Source organism: Aphelocoma coerulescens, chromosome 1A (genome assembly GCF_041296385.1).
Source record: "Aphelocoma coerulescens isolate FSJ_1873_10779 chromosome 1A, UR_Acoe_1.0, whole genome shotgun sequence".
Taxonomy (NCBI): domain Eukaryota; kingdom Metazoa; phylum Chordata; class Aves; order Passeriformes; family Corvidae; genus Aphelocoma; species Aphelocoma coerulescens.
This window is the reverse complement of record NC_091014.1, coordinates 24977533-25003367: the sequence shown is the minus strand read 5'-3', so window position 1 is coordinate 25003367 and position 25835 is coordinate 24977533. Positions and strand designations below refer to the sequence as shown.

Genomic DNA, 25835 nt, shown 5'->3' with positions numbered 1-25835 from the left:
TAGGAGCTGTGAAGTGAGACCATTGAGAGGAAGTCTCTCTTCAGTTTTGAAAGCACGTATATGAAAATGTAATTCTGTCCCAGTGTGACCCCAAATCACTGAGATTAACAAGGATTCCTCATTGACTTCGGTTGCATTGGTGTTCTGTGATAATATATGTACTGTTTAAATATATTAAAGATATAGCACAGTCTTAAAAAGTGGTAATAATGCTCATCACCATCACTGTAAAATAGTAAAGTACTGAAATAAAGCAGTATAAGAGTCCATAAAAAAATCTAAGCATCCAACATTTCAATAATGTTATCATATTCATACACATAATCAGTCCTCTTCTACAGCAATGCAGGATGAGTTTCCACAGTGTCGTAAGACAGAAACATATAATTTTCCCTTGCTGGAGGGTATGATTCCATAGGTGTTAAGAATTTTAATGGAGATACACAATTTTACTTGAAGCCATTATTCATAGAATCATAGAATCATTAGCATTGGAAAAGATTTCTAACATGATCAACTCCAACCATTATTCCAACACTGCCAAGTCCACCATTAAACCATGCCTTAAGTGTGTCCTAAGTGCCACATCTGCACGTTATCTGAACACTTCCGGGGATTTTCACTCTACCACTTGCCTTGGCAGCCTGTTTCAATGCTTGACTACCCTTTCAGTGAAGCAATTTTTCTTCATGTCTAATCTAAACCACCCCTGGCACAGCTTAAGGCCACTTCCTCTAATCCTGTCACTTGTTACCTGGGGGAAGAGGCTGACCCCCACCTGGCTACAACTGCCTTTCAGGTAATTGCAATGAGCAAATGGTTTCCCCTAAACCTCCTTTTCTCCAGGTTAAACAACCCCAGCTCCCTCAGCCACTCCTCATCAGACTTGTGCACCAACCCCTCCACCAGCTCCATTGCTCTTCTCTGGATGTGCTCCAGCACCTCAATGTCTTTCTTGTAGTGAGGGGCCCAAAACTAAACACAGGATTTGAGGTGCGGCCTCACCAGTGCTGAAAACAGGAGGACAGTCACTGCTCTGGTCCTGCTGGCCAGGCTATTTCTGATATACAGCACCCATCTGGCATTAATATTATAAATAAAAAGTAAATTAAAAGATAAATTCGTTGTAAAAGGCCTCTTCCTAAGAAATCTAGAAGTATTAAGACATTTATAGTGTAATGAGAAGGGCAAATAACACCTAGGAACAGACATGTGAGGTTTTGCTCTGGTGGAGAGAGTTTAGCAAAAAATAATTTGGACTTTTCTAAATATCTTTAAATATGATATTATCATGAGCAAAAGGTGTGATTCATGTATTTGTATACAAAATTTCCTTTCTCAAGTGTTAGATAACTAGTTTAACTGTCTCAGCATCTAGACCACATGAAATATCAGAGTAATGGATTTAACAGCTTTGATGATTTGCTTCTGTGTTCCAGGAAAATGATAATTGTAATCAAAAGGATACAAGAACCTTCACTGGCAGACTTCAGATGAAAATGTCTATTTCAGGTACTATTAGAGAATCAAAAAATCTGTCAGGTGCTGAAATATGGGGCAGTCCTTAGTAGGAGGGGAAAGACTGAAGGAAGAAACCCCGGAGGTTCATTTAGGCTAATTCATGCTGCTGCCATTCAGCCATGTGCTTAAAATGCCCACCACATCTCTCCTGTTTCATTCTGCCCTTGGGACCTTCTCTTTCTGGGCAAGGGTACAAGGTACAGATATCAATTTCTGTGACTGCCGGTTAGAATTGCCTAGATCAGGACTTCTCTAATTTTTAATAATGCCCAAAGAAACAGAAACCCTGAGATACCATGGTAAGGAATTCAGTATGAGGACATAGATAAGAGAAAGCTTCAGGAAATAATATGTCAATGTGGAGATGAACTAAAAATAGCCCACAGACCTCTAAACATCCTTCACTCATCACACTTTTCCATATCTCATTCAGCTGAGTGCTAGAATATTTATTACACTGTAAATGGTTTGAGAAGCTGAGCTGGTAAATTTGTTGTTTATAAGCAGCTTGAATATTCAGAAGCAAGAGGCCAGAGAGAACTGAAACTTCATGTTTGACAGAACAGACTAGATGGGATGCAGCAGAAGGGCTAGTGCTAGTGAGAGCTATCTTCACAAAGAATTTCTAATTCCTGTACTGCTATTAATGAACTGTTCACCAGTCCTGAGAAAAGAATATTCCATCCCATCAGTGTATTAAAAAATTATGTAAATGAGATAGGGAGAGCTAATTAGAGTGCAGGAATTGCATGGTTCAAGGAAAAGTTCAGTCATGTATCAGTAATTACACAACAGCCCTTTTCCCTAACAGGCTAAACCAACTCCATTTCATCATAATAAGTATGATAATTAAAACAGCTTTTCAAACTAATAGTACATGAAAAATATAATAAAAAATGTAAAGTCCAAACATCTACAGAATTTGTTTAAAGACCTGGGAAGCATGCAAAATAGGGAGAGAATTATTTTGGATGCAGATAGTATAACACGCTATTATTTTTGGGAACAGAATGTTAATGGCAAGTTCAAAAAATACAATATCAAGGAAGATACACACTTGCAAAGTTCCTGGCAGGACTAGACCCTGAAGTTATCCCACATTTTCTTTCTTTTCTTTTTTTTTTCTCTTTCAAAGCTGTTACTCTTGAGTAGTACACTATTACTGATAAGCTAAAAGGTGTTATGTTGACCTGATTTTTTTTTTTCAGAGAGGAAAATGCCCTCTGATAAAAGAAATATTGAAGGAAAAAGATAGTAAGAAAAATGCATATAAATGTCCTTTTCTTCATGTTGGTACATGCTGCAGAAAAAAACTGAAAAAGTAGTTAAGAGTCCAAGATATAGACATGTTACCAGACCTTTGGAGAAATTTTTGTTGGTTTTGTTTGTTTGGTTGTTTTGTTTTATTTTCAATAAAACCTGTTCCAGCTTCCTTGGAGATTTTACTGCAAATCTAGCAACTTTAGGCTGTCTGTATAACACAAAGAGAAAACCTTTAGGAAAACCATGTCATTAAGCATCAAGATAAAACATGATGCTAATAACACCAAAGTTGTGGTTTCAATCCCTGTATGGGCAATTCACTGAAGAGCTGGATTCAATGATGCTTGTGGTTCCCTTCTAACTCAGAATATTCTGTGATTCTCCAAATAATGTGCCCAACACATCATCTTCTTGATACTTTACTACCTCTGAGATATCTTTTACTGTGTTGAGCAATTACTGAAATTATAATTCTGCAATTATTCCTATGTCTAGGAGCATGCAAATGGTTTAAAAGGGGAAAATGGCCTATTTTCTACCCCTAACACAAATTTAGTTGTGTTAATATTGAAAATATGTACAGTTGAATTATATTTGCTATGAGGAGATGAAAGAAACTTGTAACCCAAAATGCTTATGGACCATAACTGAAGAGGCCCAATAATTCTTTACCTAATTTAGCTTTTTTTTCCTGTAAACTGTTTATCATGGGAACTGAATCTTTATGTTATATATTGCATTCCTTTCCATTTTATTCCTCTTTTAAACTAATTTGTACTTTGAACTTCCAAGAAACTGCTAGCTTTGTAATGAGACACATCCATCTGCTGTAGTTGTGTGCCATCACATCTTTACAGCACGTAAATAAGAAAACCTAACACATTTTTTCTTATAAAATTAGTGCTTTTTTGGGTACTGTATGATGATAATTTCTCCTCCTGAAATGACAGTGAACTGGAGGATTAGGATAGCAGATGACAGCATTTATTTCCATAATTTACTGGTGCCATGAGTAATGTTTGAGACCATGCCATTTCCCTAACACTTCTGACATAAAAAGTCATTTTTGCTGCAAGTGTGTTATAAAATTTGGCATAATGGAGTTTGTTTTTTTCCAAGAGCTATTAACTCCCCAGCTACCAGATTTGGAAGAAGGAGAAGACTCTGCTACACATTTTGCACAGAGCTTATTTATACCTCAGCTAGCAAAATATAGCTGCAAAGTACCACTTGGAATATTTTCAAAGAAAATGTTTGACAATAAATATAGTTAATTTCAATGGAAAATGAAAATACATGCAAATGATTCTAAGAAATCTGTATTTCTGTATACACTAATGTACCAATGCCCATTTAAAGAAGTGTTCATCCAGGGTTCTTCCTGAAAGCTCAACAGAAATGTATGACTGGCTTTGAAGAATTTGATCTATGCTTTTGTTAAAGCTCTCCGTACTTTTTATCTGTATATATGAAAATGTCAGGTGCAGGTAACGTAGACTGTTTCCTAAAAGTAAAGGATATATGGAATGATTTTAGAAGAAGTTATACTTTTGCAGGAAAAAAGTGGTCTATGTCATGTGATGTCAGGATTCTGTTTCTCAGATAGTGATTCTTGGTTACTACTCATGAACTTTTAATCCAATTTAGCCTATTCACATTAATGGAATTTCCTGTTGTTTGACTGCATCAACTCCTTGAAGTTTATTGTTGTTTGCATATTTTTCAGGATATTTATGTAAATGAAGGGCCAAAGATTTTTTTAGACTAAGCATCTGAAGACCCAGGAGCTGTTGCCTGATGCATATGATAGGTCATCTATAGACATGGTTTCTGTTCCTGAAATAATGGAAAACCATTGTTCTCTGGACTCAGATTAATTTTGTCTCTGTTAAGATCCTCCATGAAACATGACCTGCAGGGTAAATTTCTCAAACAACTTGTTTCTCCCTGTCTAATCTTTTCTGGTCATACATGAAATTAGGATAGCATGATTTTCTTTCTCCTACCCTCCAGCTATTTTGCTGTATCAGGTCAAGCAGGCAGTTTCACATTTTAAATCTTGTAGCAACTCCTATGTACATTGGTGCTCAATGCCTTCATCTCTAGCTCTCACAAACCTACTTTGGTGAAATTAATCTTCAAATTTTCTTTTATGAGTGGAACATTTTCAGATGCCTCCTCAGCTCAAGTGTTTTCATTCTCAACTCAAAATATTTCTTTGCTGGTTGTATTGTCATCTTTGGCTTTTACCTTTCCATTTAATTTTCCTGTATAACTCTTATCAAGAAGTGTGAAATCTCACAGATTACCTACATTATTTCATCTTTCATCATCTTTATCCCCAGTTCTGTCTTTTCTCAATTTCTTCTTTCCACTTTCTAACATTTTATCTTCAGCAGATGAATGTTAGATGTGAAAATTTCTTAACTAAAAAGAAATTTTACTTAGAAGTTCCATTCTAAAGTGCATCCTTTGACTTTTAAAGTTCTTACATGATTATTTGATTGTATCACATACATTTGCTGGTTTTTTGTCTTGTTTCTTCACTCATGGTCATCAGTCTTCTCATACACAAACAGCATTGCCAACATATTTCTCAGATGTACCTTCCTAAATGGAGAAGGATTTTTTTACCTTGGGTATCAAAGCACACTTCACTATTCTCTTCAATTATTTACTCTTAAAACTTATCTAGACCCATGGTGTCTGTGAGACATGCAGAAAATAAAAGTAAATCACAGTTCACTTTAGTCCCACTGAAAAAGTGCTTGCCAAATACAACAGAGACTTGTCCTAGTCTATTCAACCATAGTAATATATTATAAAATGTCAAATAGAATAAAGGAAAAAATTTTGAGTAAGAAGTTACTATTTCCTTTGTATTCTCCTGAATTGATGCTTTCAGTGATTTTCTTCAAATCTTTCAGTGAGACTGTAACCTAAAGCCTGACATGAAGAAGGCATAATGCACATCTACTTTAGGCTATTTTGTTTTCGTGCTTTTTACATGGGGATGTGCAGCTTAGTCATATGAATAATGTTCCAAAAATCTTTTCAGAAAAAATCTTTTAAAACCCTATGGCTGTCCTCTGGAGATAAATAGGAGGGTTTCCAACATCACTACAGTTTGGAAACCATATAACAGTCCCCAAATGCTTGTCACAACTGCACATTTAGCCTCACAGTTCCTGGAAAGGGGGTGGAGTGCCTCATCCTGGAGGCCATCTCTCTCCACATGGATGACAAGAAAGTCGTCAGGAGCAGTCAGCATGCATTAAAGGTAAAGTCACTAAAGGTAAACCATGCTAAACCAATGTGTTTGCCTTCTATGATGTAACAGCTACCTGGATGGAGGATGGGAGAGCAGTGGATATTGTCTACCTCAATTTCATCAAGTCTTTCAACACTTTCTCTCACTATATCCTCATAGGCAAACTCAGGACTTGTGGACTGGAAGAGTGGATAATGAGGTGCATTGAGAACTGGCTGAATGGGAGTTCCCAGAAGGTCATTATCGATGACACAGGGTCTAGTTGGAGGCCTGTCACAAGTGATGTCTCCAAGGTTCAATACTGGGCTCAGTATTGTTCAGCTTATCCATTAATTACTTGGATGAAGGGACAGATGCCTCCCCAGCAAGTTCCAACAAGCTGTCCATGAGCCAGCAGTGTTCTTGTGGCTAAGAAGGCCAATGGTGTCCTGGAGTGCATTAGGAAGAGCCAGCAGGTTGAGGAAGGTGATCCTGCCTCTCTACTTTACCCTGGTATGGCACATCTGGAGTGCTGTGTCCAATTCTGCACTCCTCAGTGCAAGAGAGACATGGAACCCCTGGAATGGTTCCAGTGGAAGACAACAAAAGTGGTGAGGGTACTGGATCATCTGTCTTACAAAGTAAGGGTGAGGGATTTGCGCCTCTTCAACCAAGAAGAGACAACTGAGAGGCAACTACATCAATATCTGAAGGAAGTGTGTCAAGAGGATGAAGCCAGGATCTTCTCAGTAGGGATAAGCAATAGGATGAACAGGCAGAAACTGATGCACAGGAAATTTCACCTGAATATGACAAAAAACTTATTTACTGTTTGGGTGAACAAGATCTGGAACAGGTTGCCCAGAGTGATGTGGATTCTCCCTCACTGGAGATATTCAAGAACTGTCTGGACACAATCCTGTGCCATATGCTCTAGGATGACCCTGCTAGAGGAGGAAGGTTGGACCAGATGACCTGCTGTGGTGCCTTCCCTTATACATTCTCTAATTTTGTGATTCTATTTGTGTACATATGTGTGTTTTTAGCGGGACAGAGTGAGAAAGCATATGTGTGTATATAGATATGGGAGAATTGATAAAGCAAGTAACAAACTTTTATTTCTTAAATATTTCCTAATTCTTCTAGGACTGTTTTCTGCTTTGGAAAGTGCCAGCAACCACTCAGCTTAATGTCAAATTTCCTCTTCTGTCCCACTATTGTTGGTCACTGAGATGAAAAGAACTCTGTGGAAAGCGAAACAGAATAAATCTGTGCAGGATATTTTAGCATGCTGAGCAGCTGCTACTTAAAACAGATCAGAACTTGTTCTTTTGGGAGAGTACCCAGTGACGGATTTCCAGAAGCACAAGCAATATGTTTACTAATCTCTCCTGGCTAGCAGCAGTATGGTTAGTTTCCATAAGCCTGGAGGCCAGTAGTCCTGTGAGAACCTACAGTTGCAGAAATTCAAGCATAATAATTTTGACTTCAAATGGCACAGTAATTCCTCAGCTTTTATACAGTTCCAGCTGCACACTTCAGCTCTACAAGTAATACAAAAGAAGAGACATCATCAGTACCTACATAATATTTTTAGCTTGTGCTAGAATCTAATACTGTTAAGAGTCTAAAATAAGAAGCGAAGTTCTAAATTCTTCAGAGTTGCAGTCATGAAGCAATTACATCTGCAGTGTCCCATTAACTTATGCTGTATTTCCATGAAATTCCAGAGGGCAGTTTTTTTAACATCTTCTGACTATAAAGAGTACAAGCACCAGGAAAAAACTAAAAATGCGTTGAAGACAGGATTTTTCATCTCCTTTTGTCTTTTTCTGGTAGGTTTTTCTTACAAGTATCGTTTGACTTGATTTTATTTAGATTGCTGCATTCTGTGAATACAAACACAAAGTGCATCGATATGTATTGTACATATTCATAAATTCACACACACACTTTCCCCAATACACTAAGATATGATTAATATTTCTGAAATTGCACTGCAAGATGGCAGTGGGGGCTGTTGGAGAGCCCCTGTAGGCAGAGGCTGGGACTGCCCTGTGCTGGACACCAACTTTTCCAGACGGCTCCAACAAGCCTACCACAGGCCATTGCTGAGTACCTCAGCCAAGACTCTAGAAAATATATTTATGAAAGGGGAGAAAACTCTGGACAGGCAGAAGAGGGAGAAAAAAAGAGTAAAACAGCAAAGGGAAAACCAAGGTTGGAGGAGGAGCAGGAGCAGGGCAGATGCTGCAGGACTACAGCTCCTGGAGGACCCATGCTGGGGCACAGAGAGGAAAGGGTAAAGAGGACAGAGTAGCAGAGGGAAACCATTTTGTACTGGCCCTAACACTCCCAATACCACCACTTCCTGTGCCACAGGCTGCCTCACCAAAAAGGACTGTACATAACCTGCAGCAATAACAAGAGAGAGGAGTTTGGGGTGAAGCTGAGCAGGCAAAAGGGGAAGGAAATGCATTTTCCTTAAGTGTGCTTTCCCCAGATGTTTTAACATTGGGGTTTTTTTGTTTGCTTTTTGTTTCCCAATACCTGAATAAGTAATTAAATATATATGTTAACTGGCAATAAATTTTCCACCCACTACATCTGTTTTTCCTGTGTTAGTAATTGATGTGGGATCTCCCTGTGTTTATCTTGACCCACAAACTTTCTTATGAAACATAGATTTAGAAGAAACATAAAGATTTTAGTTATAGGCTAGCTGTGTTGAAATTAGTTAGAATAGGAAGGAATTTGGGCCCAGGTAGAGTTAATTAAAATAGTTAAGAGAGCTGGACCTGAAATGGGTTTTAAGATGTTAGTAACTGATTACCAAATAACTGATGATCTTTCATTTGTATGTTTGCTTAGCTGTGCTTAGAACGAGGAATAGAAACATTGATAAGTTGGTGTAGGGAACGAGGACAATTACCAATTTCCTCCCTTTGTGGGAACCCGTTCAAAAGTCATGCAAGAGGAAACTTAGAGGTCACTAAAGTAATTAGGATTGTTAAAGTTCAGAGAGGTGAAAAGGTCAAAATGAGGAAGATGAGCATACTTCATCTTTTTTGGGACCACTGACCCAATTCAAGACCACTGACTCAATTCAGGACACACACTACGCATGCTTAATGACATTTAAGCTCATTTCCATATGAAGCGGAGAATGGGAGGTGTTAATGTTATGAATATGCATTTGTATTTTGGATATTCATAATTTTTGTAAATAAAAAGCTTTGTGTTTGCTTGGATCGGGGCCTGCGTCTTAGGGAGCTATTCCACACAGTGCTTGGCGCCAAATAAAACATGCACTTTCTAACTCTAAACTGTCAGAGAGTTTTTGTCCATCTCAGTTGGATACAGATATTAGATCGATATTCAGATTTTGGTAAATCACTTACTCCTGTTATTTCTAATTTCTCCCCCATCCTACTGAGGGGGAAGTGGCTGGATGGATGGAACTTTGGCTGCTTGCTGGTGCCAAACTGCTACATAATTTTGTGTTAAACTGACATACACTGGGTTTTTAAAATTTTGGCTACAAACTTCGTGGAGTTTCTTGTAATACTTTAGGTATTTAATGAACCTACATACTATCCTAAAAGCAATCCCCAGAAATAAATTATTAAAAAATGTTACATTTTTTGTGTGTGTATGATTGTTCTTGTAGTGTTTCTAATGGAAGAGATAGTATGCAGACCAGATTTCCATCTGGATTTAATTCCATTTTTTTTTTTTTTTTACTTTCTTTCATCACAATCTAGTTACTTTCTCTTTCTCACCTTACATGCATCTACTTTTAAATTCCTTCTCTCCACACAGATACAATGTACCAGAGAGAGGTATTGTGATGGCTAATGATCATGAGTGTTCATTGATATTTCTTGGATCTATCAGTTTCTTTTTGGTATCATTTAGTATCAAGAATGACAGGTTTTTTCTTGTACTCTTGTTTGGCTAAGAAAATCGATGTTTTTCTCTCACTAAGAAGTTATGGAATATTATACTGTTATAGAAATTTTATCTACAGATCTTTCAAGTTGTATTTTGAGAGAGCTTCATCTTTTCATGTTTTATAAGTAATTCAGGACTGTTGGAAAAAGCAGCGAGTTATAGTGAAATACGATGACAGTAACTACCTAGTGTCCAGCTGTTCAATCAAATGTTCTACTAAAGAATGAAACACCTATTAAAATTTTGGTTTAAATTGGAAAGTATTTGTCTGAAGCTATTGGACTGGGAAATATGTTTGGAGGTTTTACTGTGTTGTTCTTCTGAACACAGTACGTCATTTGACTTTCAGCCTAGAGTTTCAAGTAGCTCATTAGTGCTGGGCATTAAATGAATACAAAAATCAGTGAAGAGTGAATTTTAATGATGTGAGACTATGAAAGTTTGCTTTAGGTGGGGATCCTCTTATCATTAACTCGACTCTCAGGTCAGGGCCTGTGTGGACTTAGAGAATGCAGTTGCATGTCTCAAAACACCATCCCCATAAGATAAGCCACCACAACAGAACTTGAGATAAGCACAGAAAGCACAGCAGGAATGATCTAATTCCAGGCCTAACAGAGGTAAAGGCTTGGACTCAGCACACCAGAGAAATTGAACTCTGCAGACTGTGGGAAAGAAAAGCACTGCTTACACCCATGCCAGTCCAAGCTGTGGGAACACCAGTGACAACCCTGTGAATATCCAGGACCTGGCCTGTATAAAAGTGGTACCTCCAGAGGAATGACTCAGGGACTCCTACCACAGAGAAGACCAGGGTGAAGAAGGAACAGAAGGACACTGCAGGAATCCACACAGTGGTTACATCTTTTGCTTAACCTCTCTCTCACTCTCTCTCTTTCTCCCTCTCAACTCCCCATTCCTATTTCCTTTATTTCTCTACTTCACATTTACTGTTAAATAAAATCTGTACTATTGATTTCAGCATATGGTCTCATTTGCACCTTAATTCAGGGAGAGACATCTATTATAATCAGATCATAACAGGGCTGAACTCATGGTTTTCTGAAGATATATCAGTGTGAATCAGTTTGTAAAAAAGGAGCTGTTATATAATACCCATGGAAGAGGAGTTGGAGATAGATGATCCTTAAGGTCCCTTCTAAACCGAGCCATTCTATGATCCTATGATTCTATGAATGTAACAACTTATATATTGAACAGCTTATCTGCATAAAAGAAAATGTCATTTTTAGCTGTAATTTTTTTTTACTGTTTGAGCATTTTCATGTGTGTTCAAAGTACAACATTTAACGTCCTGAGTTACCTGGTGTTTATCTTTCAAGGCTGTCACAATTCTGATGAGAACTAATGTTAACTCGACTCAAAGGAGAAATAAAGTGTTAATGCAGAAATTTGCTAGATTCTGGAACCAGACTATGTACAGACCAGTTTAATTAAATTTTGGGAAAGATGATAAGTTTCATTTATAAAGATGTCAAGAATGACATAAATAACTAAGAGCTGAAATGCTAAGCAGGATTATGCTTTTCAAGTCAACATATATAGCTGGTTGTACTATTATGTATGTGGGTCGAGCTGCTGAATTGTATTGCATTATGTATGTCATTATGTATTGTATTATATTATGTACTGTTCTGTCAGAAAAGGATCTGCAATTTTTCCCTTAATTATGTATGTACCTGAATAAATTAAAAAGAGCAAATAATTATATGTTATCCATGTTCCTTTAATAGCATGTGTCTTTCAGCAATTCAAGGAGCTTCATCAATCATGATTTTCTTGCACGTAAGTGGCCTTCTTCAACAGTGCTGCTGTGGCTCATTGAATACTTATTTTAAAATTTTTAAAATGCTGGTTTGCTCTGGGAGATAGCAACTGGCTCTTCATTTTAAAGGAGAAGCTAACTTTGTATAATCTGCAGGCTTGACAATGAATCTAATTTAATGGATGTTTATTTATTACATACATATTTGTATTAAGTTCTGATAAGTGAATTTAACCTATACTAAAGATACTAGCCTGTGAGTCCTGGATTGCAAAACCTCATATGCACACCAGGGCCAGCAGCAGTTCCTGTACCTCTTGTTATGATCTGATTATAATAGATGTCTCTCCCTGAATTAAGGTGCAAATGAGACCATATGCTGAAATCAATAGTACAGATTTTATTTAACAGTAAATGTGAAGTAGAGAAATAAAGGAAATAGGAATGGGGAGTTGAGAGGGAGAAAGAGAGAGAGTGAGAGAGAGGTTAAGCAAAAGATGTAACCACTGTGTGGATTCCTGCAGTGTCCTTCTGGTCCTTCTTCACCCTGGTCTTCTCTGTGGTAGGAGTCCCTGAGTCATTCCTCTGGAGGTACCACTTTTATACAGGCCAGGTCCTGGATATTCACAGGGTTGTCACTGGTGTTCCCACAGCTTGGACTGGCATGGGTGTAAGCAGTGCTTTTCTTTCCCACAGTCTGCAGAGTTCAATTTCTCTGGTGTGCTGAGTCCAAGCCTTTACCTCTGTTAGGCCTGGAATTAGATCATTCCTGCTGTGCTTTCTGTGCTTATCTCAAGTTCTGTTGTGGTGGCTTATCTTATGGGGATGGTGTTTTGAGACATGCAACTGCATTCTCTAAGTCCTCACAACTTTATCCCACATTTTAGTGCTGATTTGCAAAATTAACTGTTAAGATTTATAATTGAAATGCTTCACGCAAAGATGTACACAAGAGAAACATTGGCCACTGTGCACAAGTTTTAAATTGATCCTACAAAGAACAAAACTGTGCTATGTACTTGTGTGCCATCTGCTGCATTTCATCTATCTACTAACACCAAACATAAATACAAAATGCAGCTTTATGGAATGTTTTATAACATGGTCGCTTGAGGCAGTGCTTGGAATTTCTGCTGGAACCACAGTAGAGATGACATTAAAGGTAAAATTCTGATGCTTGAAACTGTATGTGGAACTGAGCAGAAAGCCCAAACTATGACCATGCCAAAATTATTGCTATTCTTATTATTATCAACTCTACGACTAGCTATAATATTTGCATGGAATGACTTCAAATAGAAGGTGGGGTAAGAATGTGGATAAGAAACATTATTTTCTTCCATTCCTCTGTAAGTGTGTGCATGGAAAGATAATATGATTTACCAAAATACCTTATGGAAAAGCTAGGAGAAATCTCTCTATTTTGAGGAAAGTGTTTTGATGGTAAGACTAGATTTTCACTCTGACCCTAGAGAGAAAATTCTCGATACTGCTTTGCTGATGCCCTAAATATTTCAGTCTCCCTGAATATTATATTTTTGGAACACATTCTAGAAAATATATTTTTAAAAAGATGTGTTTTCTAAGGGTGATAAACACTTACATACTCTAGTATGCAGCTAGAAGAGCATTCCAAATTAAGAAATGGGACACATGAAGCAATGGAGCTATACAAACCAGTAAGAAACAAGCAATGAGTTCTGCTTCCTGATTATGAAAGTTGGCTTAATGGCGAGTCACCACTGAAGAGTATCTATGAACTGCACCATGGCAATCAGATTAATGATGATTCTCCCAGGTACATTTAGTCATGAAGGAACGGGATTCTTCCCTGATCTGTGGCTTGTGTATCATAGTAATTTCAAACCCACTGAATGCAAATGTAGAGCCTGGTGATATTCAAATAAGATAGGTAAATGGCTTAGCATAGGTGTGAAGGACTACCCATGCTGAAAGGAAGGGTAATGAAACCCATATCCACAATATCACTGAGCCAAGGGGAAAGCACAGCTCAGCATGCAGAAGAGGCTTTCACAGGTCCTGGGCACATCTGTACAGAGGAACTCCTGTAATGCAAACAAGACCAGGTCACAAACTGTCCTCACCTGTGCCAGCTATCTCTGCATGTAAGCAAATGTCAGAGGAACTGAAGATCATCAGGGTGCAAGGGAAATTGAAATTGCATGTTATATTATGGTTTCTGTGAGACTAGCTTTTAACCAAGAACCAATTCAACCAAATGTACAGAGATCTAGGACATAATGGCTTTCTACAAGCATGGTGAAAAACAGACACTGACTAGAAGACATAGATGGGAGAACTGAAAATCCCCAACAGAAAGGCTGCAATGTGTGCGCTCATCCCAGCAAATTCCTGCTGCTTTTCAGCCAGATAATGCAAAACCTCATGGGCTGGTCAACAGGCTTGTGTGCTGGCATCACCTCTCACTGAGCTGCAAAGCCAGGCACACTCAGGGAAGAGAACTGCTACTGCAGTCGTTAGAGGGTGTGTGCAAGAGCAAACAACCAACACTGAAGAAGAGTGATGTGAAGTTACTGAGGATGCAGATTGCAGAACTCCCGTGTAGCATAATTTGTAGGACAGAAATCCATAAGAAAACAGGCTTCCTTAGTCCCCTGTTCACAATACAATATATTTTCTGTTTGACCAAACAACTCTCTAATCAATCAACATTTCATTCTGTTATGAACTGAACACAGAGGACTCATTTGGATAAAGCTTACTTAGAAGCTGATTTTTAGAGGTAAAGGTTGACTGTATGCATTTAAGCATTATTTCCTTTTATCTTCTTTCCTGATAAGTATTTTTCTGAATTATATTTAGGAAAAATATTTAAAACCAAAGCCACAGTCTTCATGATATCTCAGATGTACCATAAACTATTATTTGGAACTGTAAACATGAGATTTTTAACATCCATGTATTTTATATATTTTCAATATTAATGTGAAAACCAACTTGAAGCTAGTCAGAAATCTGAAAAGTCGCAAGTGACCTCTACAAATTGGTGAGGGTGTGCTTCAGAAGGGAAGACAACTTCCTTGAGCAAAATTAGTGATAGCTTCCTAAGTTACTACTTTCACCGGTGTATTTTACTTTAATAGTTCTGATTTTGATAAATACTCAGTCTGACTATATTTGAGGGCAAATAAGAATTTTCCTTACTTAAAAAATGAGACTCTCTAGCCTGTAGCCCTTAGGGCTGGAGAACTTCTCTGATTCCAGGCAGAGCTTTATTACAGAAATCTCTGAAGTGAATGGAAAGTAGACTACGCAGTATATAATCACTGCTTGTGAGTTTTCTCTGTGGGTTATTAAGATTAAAATGATTAGGTTACTGACTGGGTAGAGGAACAACTGTCTGTTCAACTGTGCACAAATAGTTTTAAAGGTGCAAATAGGTCTTGTCGAATCAAATGTTTTGCATAAAAATGTAATTAGAAAGACACTCTGATGTGGTTTTATGGGATAATAATTTCAGTAATAGAAATGTGAACTGTGTTATATACATTATAAAAGCTTGTTACCCTGTAGAGTCCCCAGAAATTCAGACTGCCACAACTCCCTTTTATATTGTTGCCCTTTTATTGACGGAAAAAACCTGTAGCTAGAGGTAAGTGCTAAATCATCCTGTTAACTTTGCCCCATTATCTTGTACACCTCATTTTGGAACTGAAAATATCTTTAAATATAAATTTATACAGGAGCATTAAAACCCTTCAAACTCAGTGTGCTTCTTCAAGGATGAACTAACTGTTCATATGTATTTTATATTTAATAGTCTGCAAAATATACTAAAAAGCCATAAGTGAGCTGTAGATGGTTTATAGTTCCTGTATTTGAAATGAAAGTTATTAGAACAACTGAAAAAAAGTTTTGTTAAATGCACTGCATTTTACGAGCTAATATTTTACAAGCTGTATTGATCAAAACTATTCTGGCAGCAGAAATGAAACAAAAGACTAATAGCCAAGCTCAAGCTTCATGCAACCAAATAATAGCATGGAGTAGTAAATGGAAAGCAAGACAAAAAGGACCAGAGAGATCACATAAAATCTGGTATTGCAGAATATTAAATCCACTGCAGATAATCAGTGGCATATGAACAAAATTAAAATAGACAGTCTGAAGCTGCAAGCTGGGAAACATAAATTTTTATCTCACTAATGTTTCCCTAATGGATAGTTCCGATGCATGATGGGGATTTATTTTTAAATAATGTTATTTCACTGCTAACTGACCTTACTGTCCAGTTCAATTTGCATAAGGAATTGAGATGCTTAGAAGGTATGATTTTTTAAGAAAAGAGAATTTTTGCAAAGTCACTCTGAAAGCTAGAATGAGAACAAGACGTGTTTTGGTTTGACTTCAAGAAGTATTATGATAAACAAAATTCTTAAAATAAAAACACAGAAAACAAATTCTGTTTAAATGTAATTCTGAGACCATACTACATCCCCAAGCTTGGAGTGAGCTGCATTTCCTGTGTCTTGTGCGCCTTTGAAGCTTTAGAGGCTTTAAAAGGGCTTTGGAAAAATGCAGGCATCTGCCCACACTGAGCTTATTTAAAGTCAGAGGCCTAACAGTAGATTAACTATATTGGTCCATAAATAATGCACCTGTCAATTTCATGAAATAGACTGTCTGTTATTTGCACAAACCCCCAGAGTTTCTCAGAGTAAGTGTTGTGGGGCAATGTGCTAATAATGCCAAAACTTTGGGCAGTAGTAAGGATAGACCCTGACCTTGCTCAAGTGTAGGTAATAATTACATTGCAAGTAATTAATGATGTAACTATTACTTCCTGTTTGCTTTACAGTAGCTCTTGTTTCCTGCAGATGTAGTGCAGGATCTTCTTGTCTTAAAAAAAAGCATGTTTATAAGACTATGGCATGTCATCACAGTGTGTGATCGAACAAACTGTTAATTCTGCTTTGTCCTGGTTATTGTGGTTAATACTTGATAACATAAAACCCCATCCATAGATCTGATGTTGTAACAGATATGAAGTCAGTCTGTATAGCCATAGGGTGTTTATATTAGAAAATTGACCAGTATGAGGCAATAGTCACTGTACCAGTATGAAATTGTCTACATTGCTGAGTTATTACTACAATTAGTATAATTTATTTTTTTTTTTAAAGTTTTGGCATTAGCAAACTAGCTGTCTCCTAAATACTTCCTGGGTACACTTTGGGAATTATCACAGTCTAATGACTATTCCCAGTAGTAATTTTGGACTTTGTCAGTTGTTCTGCATAGAAAGTTTGCTTAACAGTACGGGTGCCAGCCTTTCTAGGTTCACTAGGTGCAGTACTGGAGAAAGGTCAGAAGCATATTTAATTTATTACCATTGAAATTGCTTCACAGACTGGTAGTACATCACAGCTGTAACTTAGCAATCAGTAGCTCTGGGGCTGGGGAAAGAAGCTGCTGAGAAAGTTTTTGAGTTGCAAATGACCATGTGAACAGATATTATTCTTTTAGGCCACATTTAAACCAAATATTCAGAAATGGCATAATTTTGGCTTTTCCCTTTGCGTTGCAATAGCCTAGAAGATCTCCTTATAGTCTGTAAGAGCTGAGATGTATGTGGGCAGCTGCTTTGCATCTCCTTGCTATTGTTAGTCAACCTGGTGGAGATAGCTTTTAGCTCCTTGATTTCATCTTAGAGTATCGGATGTCAATTCACACAGCATGAAACACAAACTTACCATAGCAATTTACTTGTCCTCTCCTGTGGCCTATTTACATCAAATTGTTGTTCTGTGGACAAAATGCACAGATAATGACTGCATGGAAATTCTAAGTAGACATTTTTGAATTTTGGGTTGTGGTACACCCTAGGTAGAAGGACATGAAATTGTAAAAAACATGGATATGTATAAAATATGATGACAGCAATCCTAAGAGATTTCTCATCTTGAGAAAAGTGAGATAATGGCCTCTGGTGGGGCTTCAGTAAAAGGAAGGCTCAAACATCTTCATGACTCCTCTGATTCTCTCCTTGCTGTCAGCATGTGTCTTCTGGGAGAGAGATCAAACTGCCTTCTGACAGGGACTCTGGCCTGGGGGGCTGAGGGAGAGCCGTACTGGGAGACCACAGGAAGGCTGGGGAAAGTATGACCCAAGTCTTCCTTAATAAATCCATGCTTGAGCTGTCATTCTTGTCTCCTAATCACATATAGAAGTTCTGCTTCTGTCCTTCCTTTTTTTGGCTATTATGGAGTATACTTGTTTTAGGAGGTGGTCAGGAAAACCTCAATATTCAATGGAAAAAAAAAAGAAGAATTGACTTTGTGTCTGAAAGAATTTTTAGCTCAGATTCATATCCCTTTTTATATGACTCTTGTATCTCACTATGAAATTGCTATTAAATAAGGCAATGGCTTCTATCCCCATTAAACAAGAACAAATAGGAAAATATTTTCACAAGAGTGACCTACTGATTACCAATCTGAAATATAGGTTTCAAGTCTATTTTCTAGATTTATTATTTTCTGCCAAAATTGATTTGGACAAAACCCATTGTAATTACCTAATATGTGGTTAGCAATTTTCCATCTCATTACACAACCCTTGTATCTTATTACCCATTTAAATGAATACCTGTTAAGTGATCAGACCTGTACAATGCAAACAATTTTTCGATCCATCAAGCCAAAACAAATAGAGGACTTCAATAAAGTCTTTACATCAGAATACCACAATATAAGATACAATAAAAATGGGATTTATCAGTGTAATACATAAGCTGATTGCATATAAAACTTTATAACAGGATCAAAATTACTTTTTGGGATGTCACATGACTATACTATAACCCTAATCTTTCAAAATCCAAAGGAACTCTGAGGAGGCATTTTGTATCATCAACATAAGAGCTTTCTCTGTGATGCATCAAAATGAAACACACTTATTACTTATACAGACCTAATACATAATAAGTGCTACTAAAATACTGGGGGAAAAAAATTTTAAAGTGCATAAAAACTTGTTATTTTAAACTTGTAATTTTTGCACTGATTTTATGTAATCAAAGGTACATATTGAAAATAAAATAAATATATTCATCCATAGTATGTGTTGTCTTTTAAACAGTTGCTTTACAAAGCACATATGATGTTTTGGTTTTGGAAAAGCAAAAAGAGAATTGTAATGCGATTCAAACTTAAAATGAACAGTTAAACTTCAAGATTAGGATGATCAAGTCAAATTCAATTCTGCTGCAGTTCATCATACTGGAACCTGTTTCTACCCGTTTAGAGTTTTAAAGCAGAGTAACAGGGTATGTAAATTGACAGCTTGGTCAGTATTTCCACAGAATGTAGCTCTGTAGTTTTGCCTTTTCTTTTGCTGCTTTATTATTTTTACATTCATAAATCAGTAATTTACAGAGTATTACAACCAGCACATATTTTATATATAATTAGACAAGATATTATAACAATCCCAAAACACTTCAGAAAAGAATCAAATCACAGTTACAGGTGAGGTAATATTCAGAAGAAACTCTTTCCACAAAATAAAGTGTCCTTATCATTTGTAAACAACAGGAAATGAGCAGCATTCTGTTGTGGAAACCACCTAATTTTATTACTTTTTTTACTCAATTTCTAGACTTTTCAAGTAGTCAGACTCTGGTTCATGAGTCTGGAAAGTACTGTAAATATTATATTCTTCCCTAGAATGAAGACTGCTTTTATTCTGCAAGAAAACATAATAATATTTATTGAAGCTGATGTTATTCAGTTCTTTAGGAATTGTACATACACAGTGATTACTAGAAATCGTCAATTATAAAATAAACCTTTTATGCAGCTTTTTTTTTCATTATATTGTACATAGTTTATCATTGATAGCATGTACACATAGTTCCTCTTTAGAAAAATAGATCTTCGTGTATAAATATGTGCGTAGCCATAGAACATAGCGTATCAAAGCAGTCTAGAAGCCTGCTGTCCTCAGAATAACTCCTGTGTTTGCTTTGAAGGGTTCTAGGCTTGACTACCTCTCCCAGGTGGTTTCAACAGATTTGGAGCAGAGAAGTTAGCTACGTCAGAAAACCTAATCCACCAATTTAATGTGATTAATTTCTGCATTTCATCTAATCTCCTTTGCTTTCCATTATGCTATTTCTCACTGTAATCATAGTGTAACAGATACAGAACCATGAACTCCTGCTGTTTCCCAATGATCAGAAAAACCAAATGAGAACAGAGTAAGTAGAAAGGTGCAAAATGCAAATTCATGTCTTGGCTGCAGTGAGTTCTTAAATGAATATAGAGTGTAGCATCATTCAAAGTGAAAAACCTAAGGATATTATTAAGGTCTGATTACTGAGAGATGCCTCTGCACAAGCTAAGGTGCAAATTTAACCATATGTCGAAGTCAATAGTGTGGATTTTATTTAACAGTAAATGTGAGGTAGAGAGATAGAAAGAAATAGAAAAGAGAGAGCAAAAATAAGAGAGACAGAGAGAACAAGCAGAGGATATCACCATCCATGGATCCAGAAGTATCCCATTGGTATATGGTATATATATACCAGTATCCTTCACCAAGGCTTCTTGGTGGTAGGGGGTCCCAAGGTAATTAAAAACTTTTCACTATTTATACATTTTAGCAAACAAAGTCATTAATGGTTATGGGCTACACAGTTCTCTTATTTTACTGGTTAAATGATTCCCTCACTTCTAATGCTAAATAGTTCCATGCTCAGCGTTTTGAGTTGGTGGGTTGTGAGTTGGTGGATTGTGATCTTCCCCGTCAGAATTACCTTTTACCCAGCCCTAGCTGATTTCAGTGCAGTTGTTGAGTTGGCTTTCCTTCTGGCCATAAATTCTGCATTCTTTATGGCCATTATCCTCTCCCCCAAACATTCCTCTCCCTCAACTTTGTTAACCTCCCCCTTGGTCTGAGCTAACCCTCAGGCAATAATACCAGCTTTATCATATCCCAGGTTCCCATCACGTGGCTTAATTTACAGTCCCAGTTCCATGAAGTTCCATTTGGTGGGAAGCTTGGGTGGTCACAGGTGCCATCTGTCCCATAACTTGGGGTATTCTTGTTTGACCGGTGATACCGTGTCTGAGCAGCTTCTTCTTTACACAGTTTGCCACAGTGGGAATTTTTGTCTGAATGTATTACCCAGGATGTGCTACCCAGATCTTGTCTCTGCCAGGCCTGGAGTTAGTGCCATCTTGTCACTCCATTTTGTGTTTATTTCATGGCAAACTCCTTCTTTGGCCGTCACAGTGTTTGAGACAGACAACTGTGATTTTTAAGTCCTTACAGACATCTCAAAACAGACAATATTTTGTAATAACAACTTCCTTCAGTGATATGTGGGCACCATAAATTCATAGTCCACTTAAAGTTCCCAGATAGGACATGAAACTGTCTCTCTGTCATATAAAATAGTTATTCATCTATTTGCATACTTTTTGCAAAGTTTGATTGTCCTCAGATTCATGCTGCTGTAGAAAAAGAATAATATCAAAAGAACACATTCTTCTTGAGCTGTATTTATGTGTTTAAGCCCTCAGGACTCTTAATTCTTGACATTTTTTTAGTAACCACTTTTTTGACACACAGCTGTAGTAGTGCACATTAAAATGTTGGAGAAAACAGAGACATAGGACACAGTTCATATTAAATTTATTTGAAGCAAAAAAATGTAACTTTTATAACAGGACAAAAAATATATCCAACCTAGAGAAATAAGGAGAGTATCAGGATTTAAAGCAAAACCCAAAATATGACCCTGTGGAACAATTAGAATTACATATTATAGGTGTCAGAAGATCTTTCTAAGTGCATTTTCCCTTGGAATTATCTAGGCATTTATATCCCTTGTTATTAACTAATGGTCTGAAAAATTGGTATTAGAAAGACAAAAACAATACAGCCTTTGTGAAAAGCTTTTTCTTACTCTCTTTCTCTTTTTATTTCCTTAGAATTTTATTACTGAAATGGAACTTGCTAATTTTTTGTTACGAATGAAGTAAAGTATGTTAAAGCACAGAAACCTTGTTTTCAGAGTTAGCTGAATTTTTATTGCCTTGTGATAAATCTCAAGACGCAAGGAATAGTGACGGAAACACTGAGATGTTCCTAGCTACATAATACAGTTACTAGGCACTGAGCTGTGCATTTATGCACACACATACTTTAAAATAAATGTAGTCAAGCAGAATAAAATTTTCTAAGAGAAAAAGTTGAGCTAAGCTTCTTAATATAAAAAACCCCAGCTCGATTAAGGAATCAGACCACCCACTGCTGGAAGAGAAATGCTGGTACGATATATTATGCATCTTTGGTATCCACAGGGTGATATGAAACATTGCAAGGTGGAATGGTACTGACTGGGTAATGAAAAAAATATGCATTGATACAATGAAATAAAGTTAAAAGAGATTTATTAATTCATGAATTTACATTCTTCACAACCAAAATTTAAATCTTCCCGTTCAGAAGTCCTCAGCATGTTCACATTAAGTGTTTGAATAACAAAGCCACTTTCATACATGATTAACTCAACCCCTATTTATTAAAGCAATCTAAACATATGCATAATATTTAGAAATGCTTGAAAGACTTACTGAGTTGTGGCCTACCTATCTGAAGTTCCTTCTCATTACTCTAAGTCTTTCTACCAACCAGAAACCTCCATGCAGAGATAATACCTAGGCAGAACATTACAACATGACCCTAAATAACCATCACACCATAAAACTAAGATGAAAATTAACATTTTGCTTCATGAATTGCATTGCTTTGATTTTGTCAGCATTTCACTTTACATAGTTTCTGATGAAATTTAGGTGCTTTTCTCACAAAATTCTGAAATATTTGATTTTACGTCAGTATACCTGTTTGTTTGCATGGAGAAGGGCAATTTATTTGATTAAAGAATTGCACCATTAATGTTACATGAAACCAGCACATGTATAAAAATATTTCTTTTGTCCCAGAAAAGAGAGATGTGTTTGTATTGTATTAGTTGCAAAACCTCACTCATTCTGTGACATGATGCGGTGTCCTCTGTGGGCTGCAGGCATTTCTCTGCTGCACTGGACCTCATGGGCTGCAGGGACACAGCTGCCTCACCATGATCTTCATCACAGGCTGCAGGGGAATCTCTACTCTAGCACCTGGAGCACCTCATTCCATTCCTTGTTCACTGACCTGGGTGTCTGAAGAGTTGTTCCCCTTGCAGATCCTCAGTTCTCTCTTCTCTGGCTGCAGTTTTTTCCTGCACAATAACCTTTTCTCTGCCTTTAATATGTTATCCCAGAGACTGATGGGATCACATCCACCATTGCTGATGGACTTGGCTTTCTCCAGTATCAGGTCCATCTTGGCACTGTCTCATTCTGGCTCTATCAAACATAGGATACAAGATTCTAGTAGTTTCTCAAAGAAGCCACCACTCTAACCCCCTTGCTACAAAAACTTTATCACACAATAATCTTTTGCAAAATCAAAGAGCCTAGAGGAACACCATGCATTATGCAGGCAATATACTTCTGCCATGGAAATTACTTAGAGCAGCAGAACAGTCTGTTGCTGAAACAGCTGATTTACTGTAGAAGGGTCCAAGGAAGAAAGGAAGAAACCTGGCTGTTCACTAAAACAGGCAATTTTTCCCTTTTCCTGGCTACATAGCACTGTTTTTCTATTTTACTTCCAAAGCTCTTTGCAACTTATCTCCATTAGTCTCAGACGATCTACTTCATGATTATAAACTAGATCCTCAGCTCCACACTTTCTACTTTGTAAGCTTCCTCCATAGGAGCTTCTTTGAAAGCAGCACTGTGGGCACTGCTCAAATCCATACACACGAAACACTTACCATCATCTAATTAATTATTGCAACAAAACCCTTTTTTGAAGCACACACATGAAGTAACTGCAATCACTTACACTTTAATAGTTAATTGAGTTCTTACCTGTCCTTTGTTACTGGACAGATACTTCAGAGCACTTGATATGTGATAGCCTGATATAGGGAAGTGTTGGATTAGCTATAGCTCTGGGACAGCTTAAAAGCATAGGGTTTCAAGCATTCATTTAGATTACTTGTGCCTGAGGCTGTCACCCACACTGAGAAAAATTATCTATACCAACCATATCACCCCCATCTTATTAAAAGAGTTACTAGTGTAGCTGTCAATCAAAGACAGCATCATGCCTCTGGCTGATTTGCCAGTACAAGTTCTTTTGCTTTAAACTAGCCAAAGTTTTAAAAGACAAAATGGCATAGGAGTGTTCACTAGGGACACAATTAAAATTGAATTAATGTTTAATTACGTGTGTTTTTGGAACAGAAGAAATACAAGTATTTTCAAGTAAAAAATGTATAGCTTCACTAACTGGCAAAGTTAATTAGAGTACATTTTATGTTACTTCTTCAGGCCATTTTTAAATTAACAACAACACTTATCTTCTGAGCCCCTCTTCCAGTCCTGAGAGGAGTATATTTAATCATCAACTGTCACATCCTCTGTCTTTATTTTTTCTTTCTGTTTGATGAATTTCCTAATTAGAAATTCAGTTTCATATTTACAGAACATAATTCTTAAACAAGAAAGCCCATTGAAACCTTTCAAACTGAGTACAAAACAAGCTGTGTCATATATGGCACCATGGACCTGAATGCAAAGCAAAAGTTTAGTATCTTAATAGGATACAGAATATTCCTTGTGAAATTTAATTCATACATTCAGCACTTGTAGCAAAGTTATAGCAAATATTCAAAACCTTAAAAAAAGAATTAATCTAACCCTGTTAAGAGAGCATATCCTTCATTTGTCAAACACTGATGTAACTCTGACTCTGACCTGTTCTCACTACATAACCTTCTGTGCTCCCAGACATGCTTCCATGTATCTTGCCTGCTTGAATTTTTTATTTTATGCATGGGTCATAGTATAGTAAGGCCTATGGAAGTCAGAGAAGAGCTTTGATGACTATAGAGGCATTTCTAATCCCTATCCAACACTCAGAAATTCCTATAGGTAATCATAGAATAATAGAAAGGCTTGGGTTCGAAGATACCTTAAAGATCATCTAGTTCACACCCTCCCACCGTAGGCACGTACACCTTCCACTAGGCCAGATGTTGCTCGGAGCCCCATCCAACGTGGCCTTGAACACTCTCAGGGATGGGGCACCCCCTCCCCCCCCACTTCTCTGGGCAAACTGTTCCAGTACCTGCCCACCCTCACAGTAACAAACTTCTTCCAAATGTCTACTCCAAAGCTGCTCACTTTCAATTTAAAGCCATTGTCCTCCTGTCACTATATGCTCTTGTGAATGGATTCTCTCCATCCTTCTTGTAGGCTCCCTTCAGGTACTGGAAGACCACAATTGGGTCACCCCAAAGCCTTCTCTCTTCCAGGCTAAACAATCCCAATTCTCCCAGCCTTTCCCCACTGAAGAGGTACTCCAACTCTCTGGTCATCATGGTTGATTTCCTTCCTGTGATGGGGCCCCAGAGCTGGATGCAGCACTCCAGGTGGGCTCTCACCAGAGTGGAGCAGTGGGACAGAATCCCCTCCCTTGACCGGCTGGCCACGCTGCTTTTGATGCAGCCCAGGATACAATTGGCTTTCTGGGCTGGGAGGGCACTTTGCCTGCTCATGTCCAGCCTCTCATGCACCCCAAGTCCTTCTTGGCAGGGCTGCTCTGGATCTGTTCATCCCCCAGCCTGTATTGTTACAGGGGGTTGCCCTGACCCAGCTGCAGCACCTTGCACTTGGTCCTGTTAGAACCCCTGACATTCCCACCAGGCCACTTCTTGAGCTTGTCCAGGTCCCTCTGGATGGCATCCCATCCTTCAGGTCTGTCAACTGCACCACTCAGCTTGGTGTCACCTGCAAATCTGCTGAGGGTGCACTTGAACCCTTTGTCTATGCCATTAATGAAGATATTAAATAACACTGGTCCCCATAAAGACCCCTGAGGGACACGTCTTCTCACTGATGGCCATTGGGACTCCGAGCCATTGACCACTACCCTCTGGATGTGACTGTC

At 37.7% G+C, this 25835-nt stretch overlaps 1 pseudogene; it reads right to left on the bottom strand.

Moving 5' to 3' along the window:
- Nucleotides 1–526: 526 nt before the first annotated feature.
- LOC138104462 (uncharacterized) lies at nt 527–23156 on the bottom strand (annotated as a pseudogene).
- Between the last annotated feature and the right edge of the window lie 2679 nt (nt 23157–25835).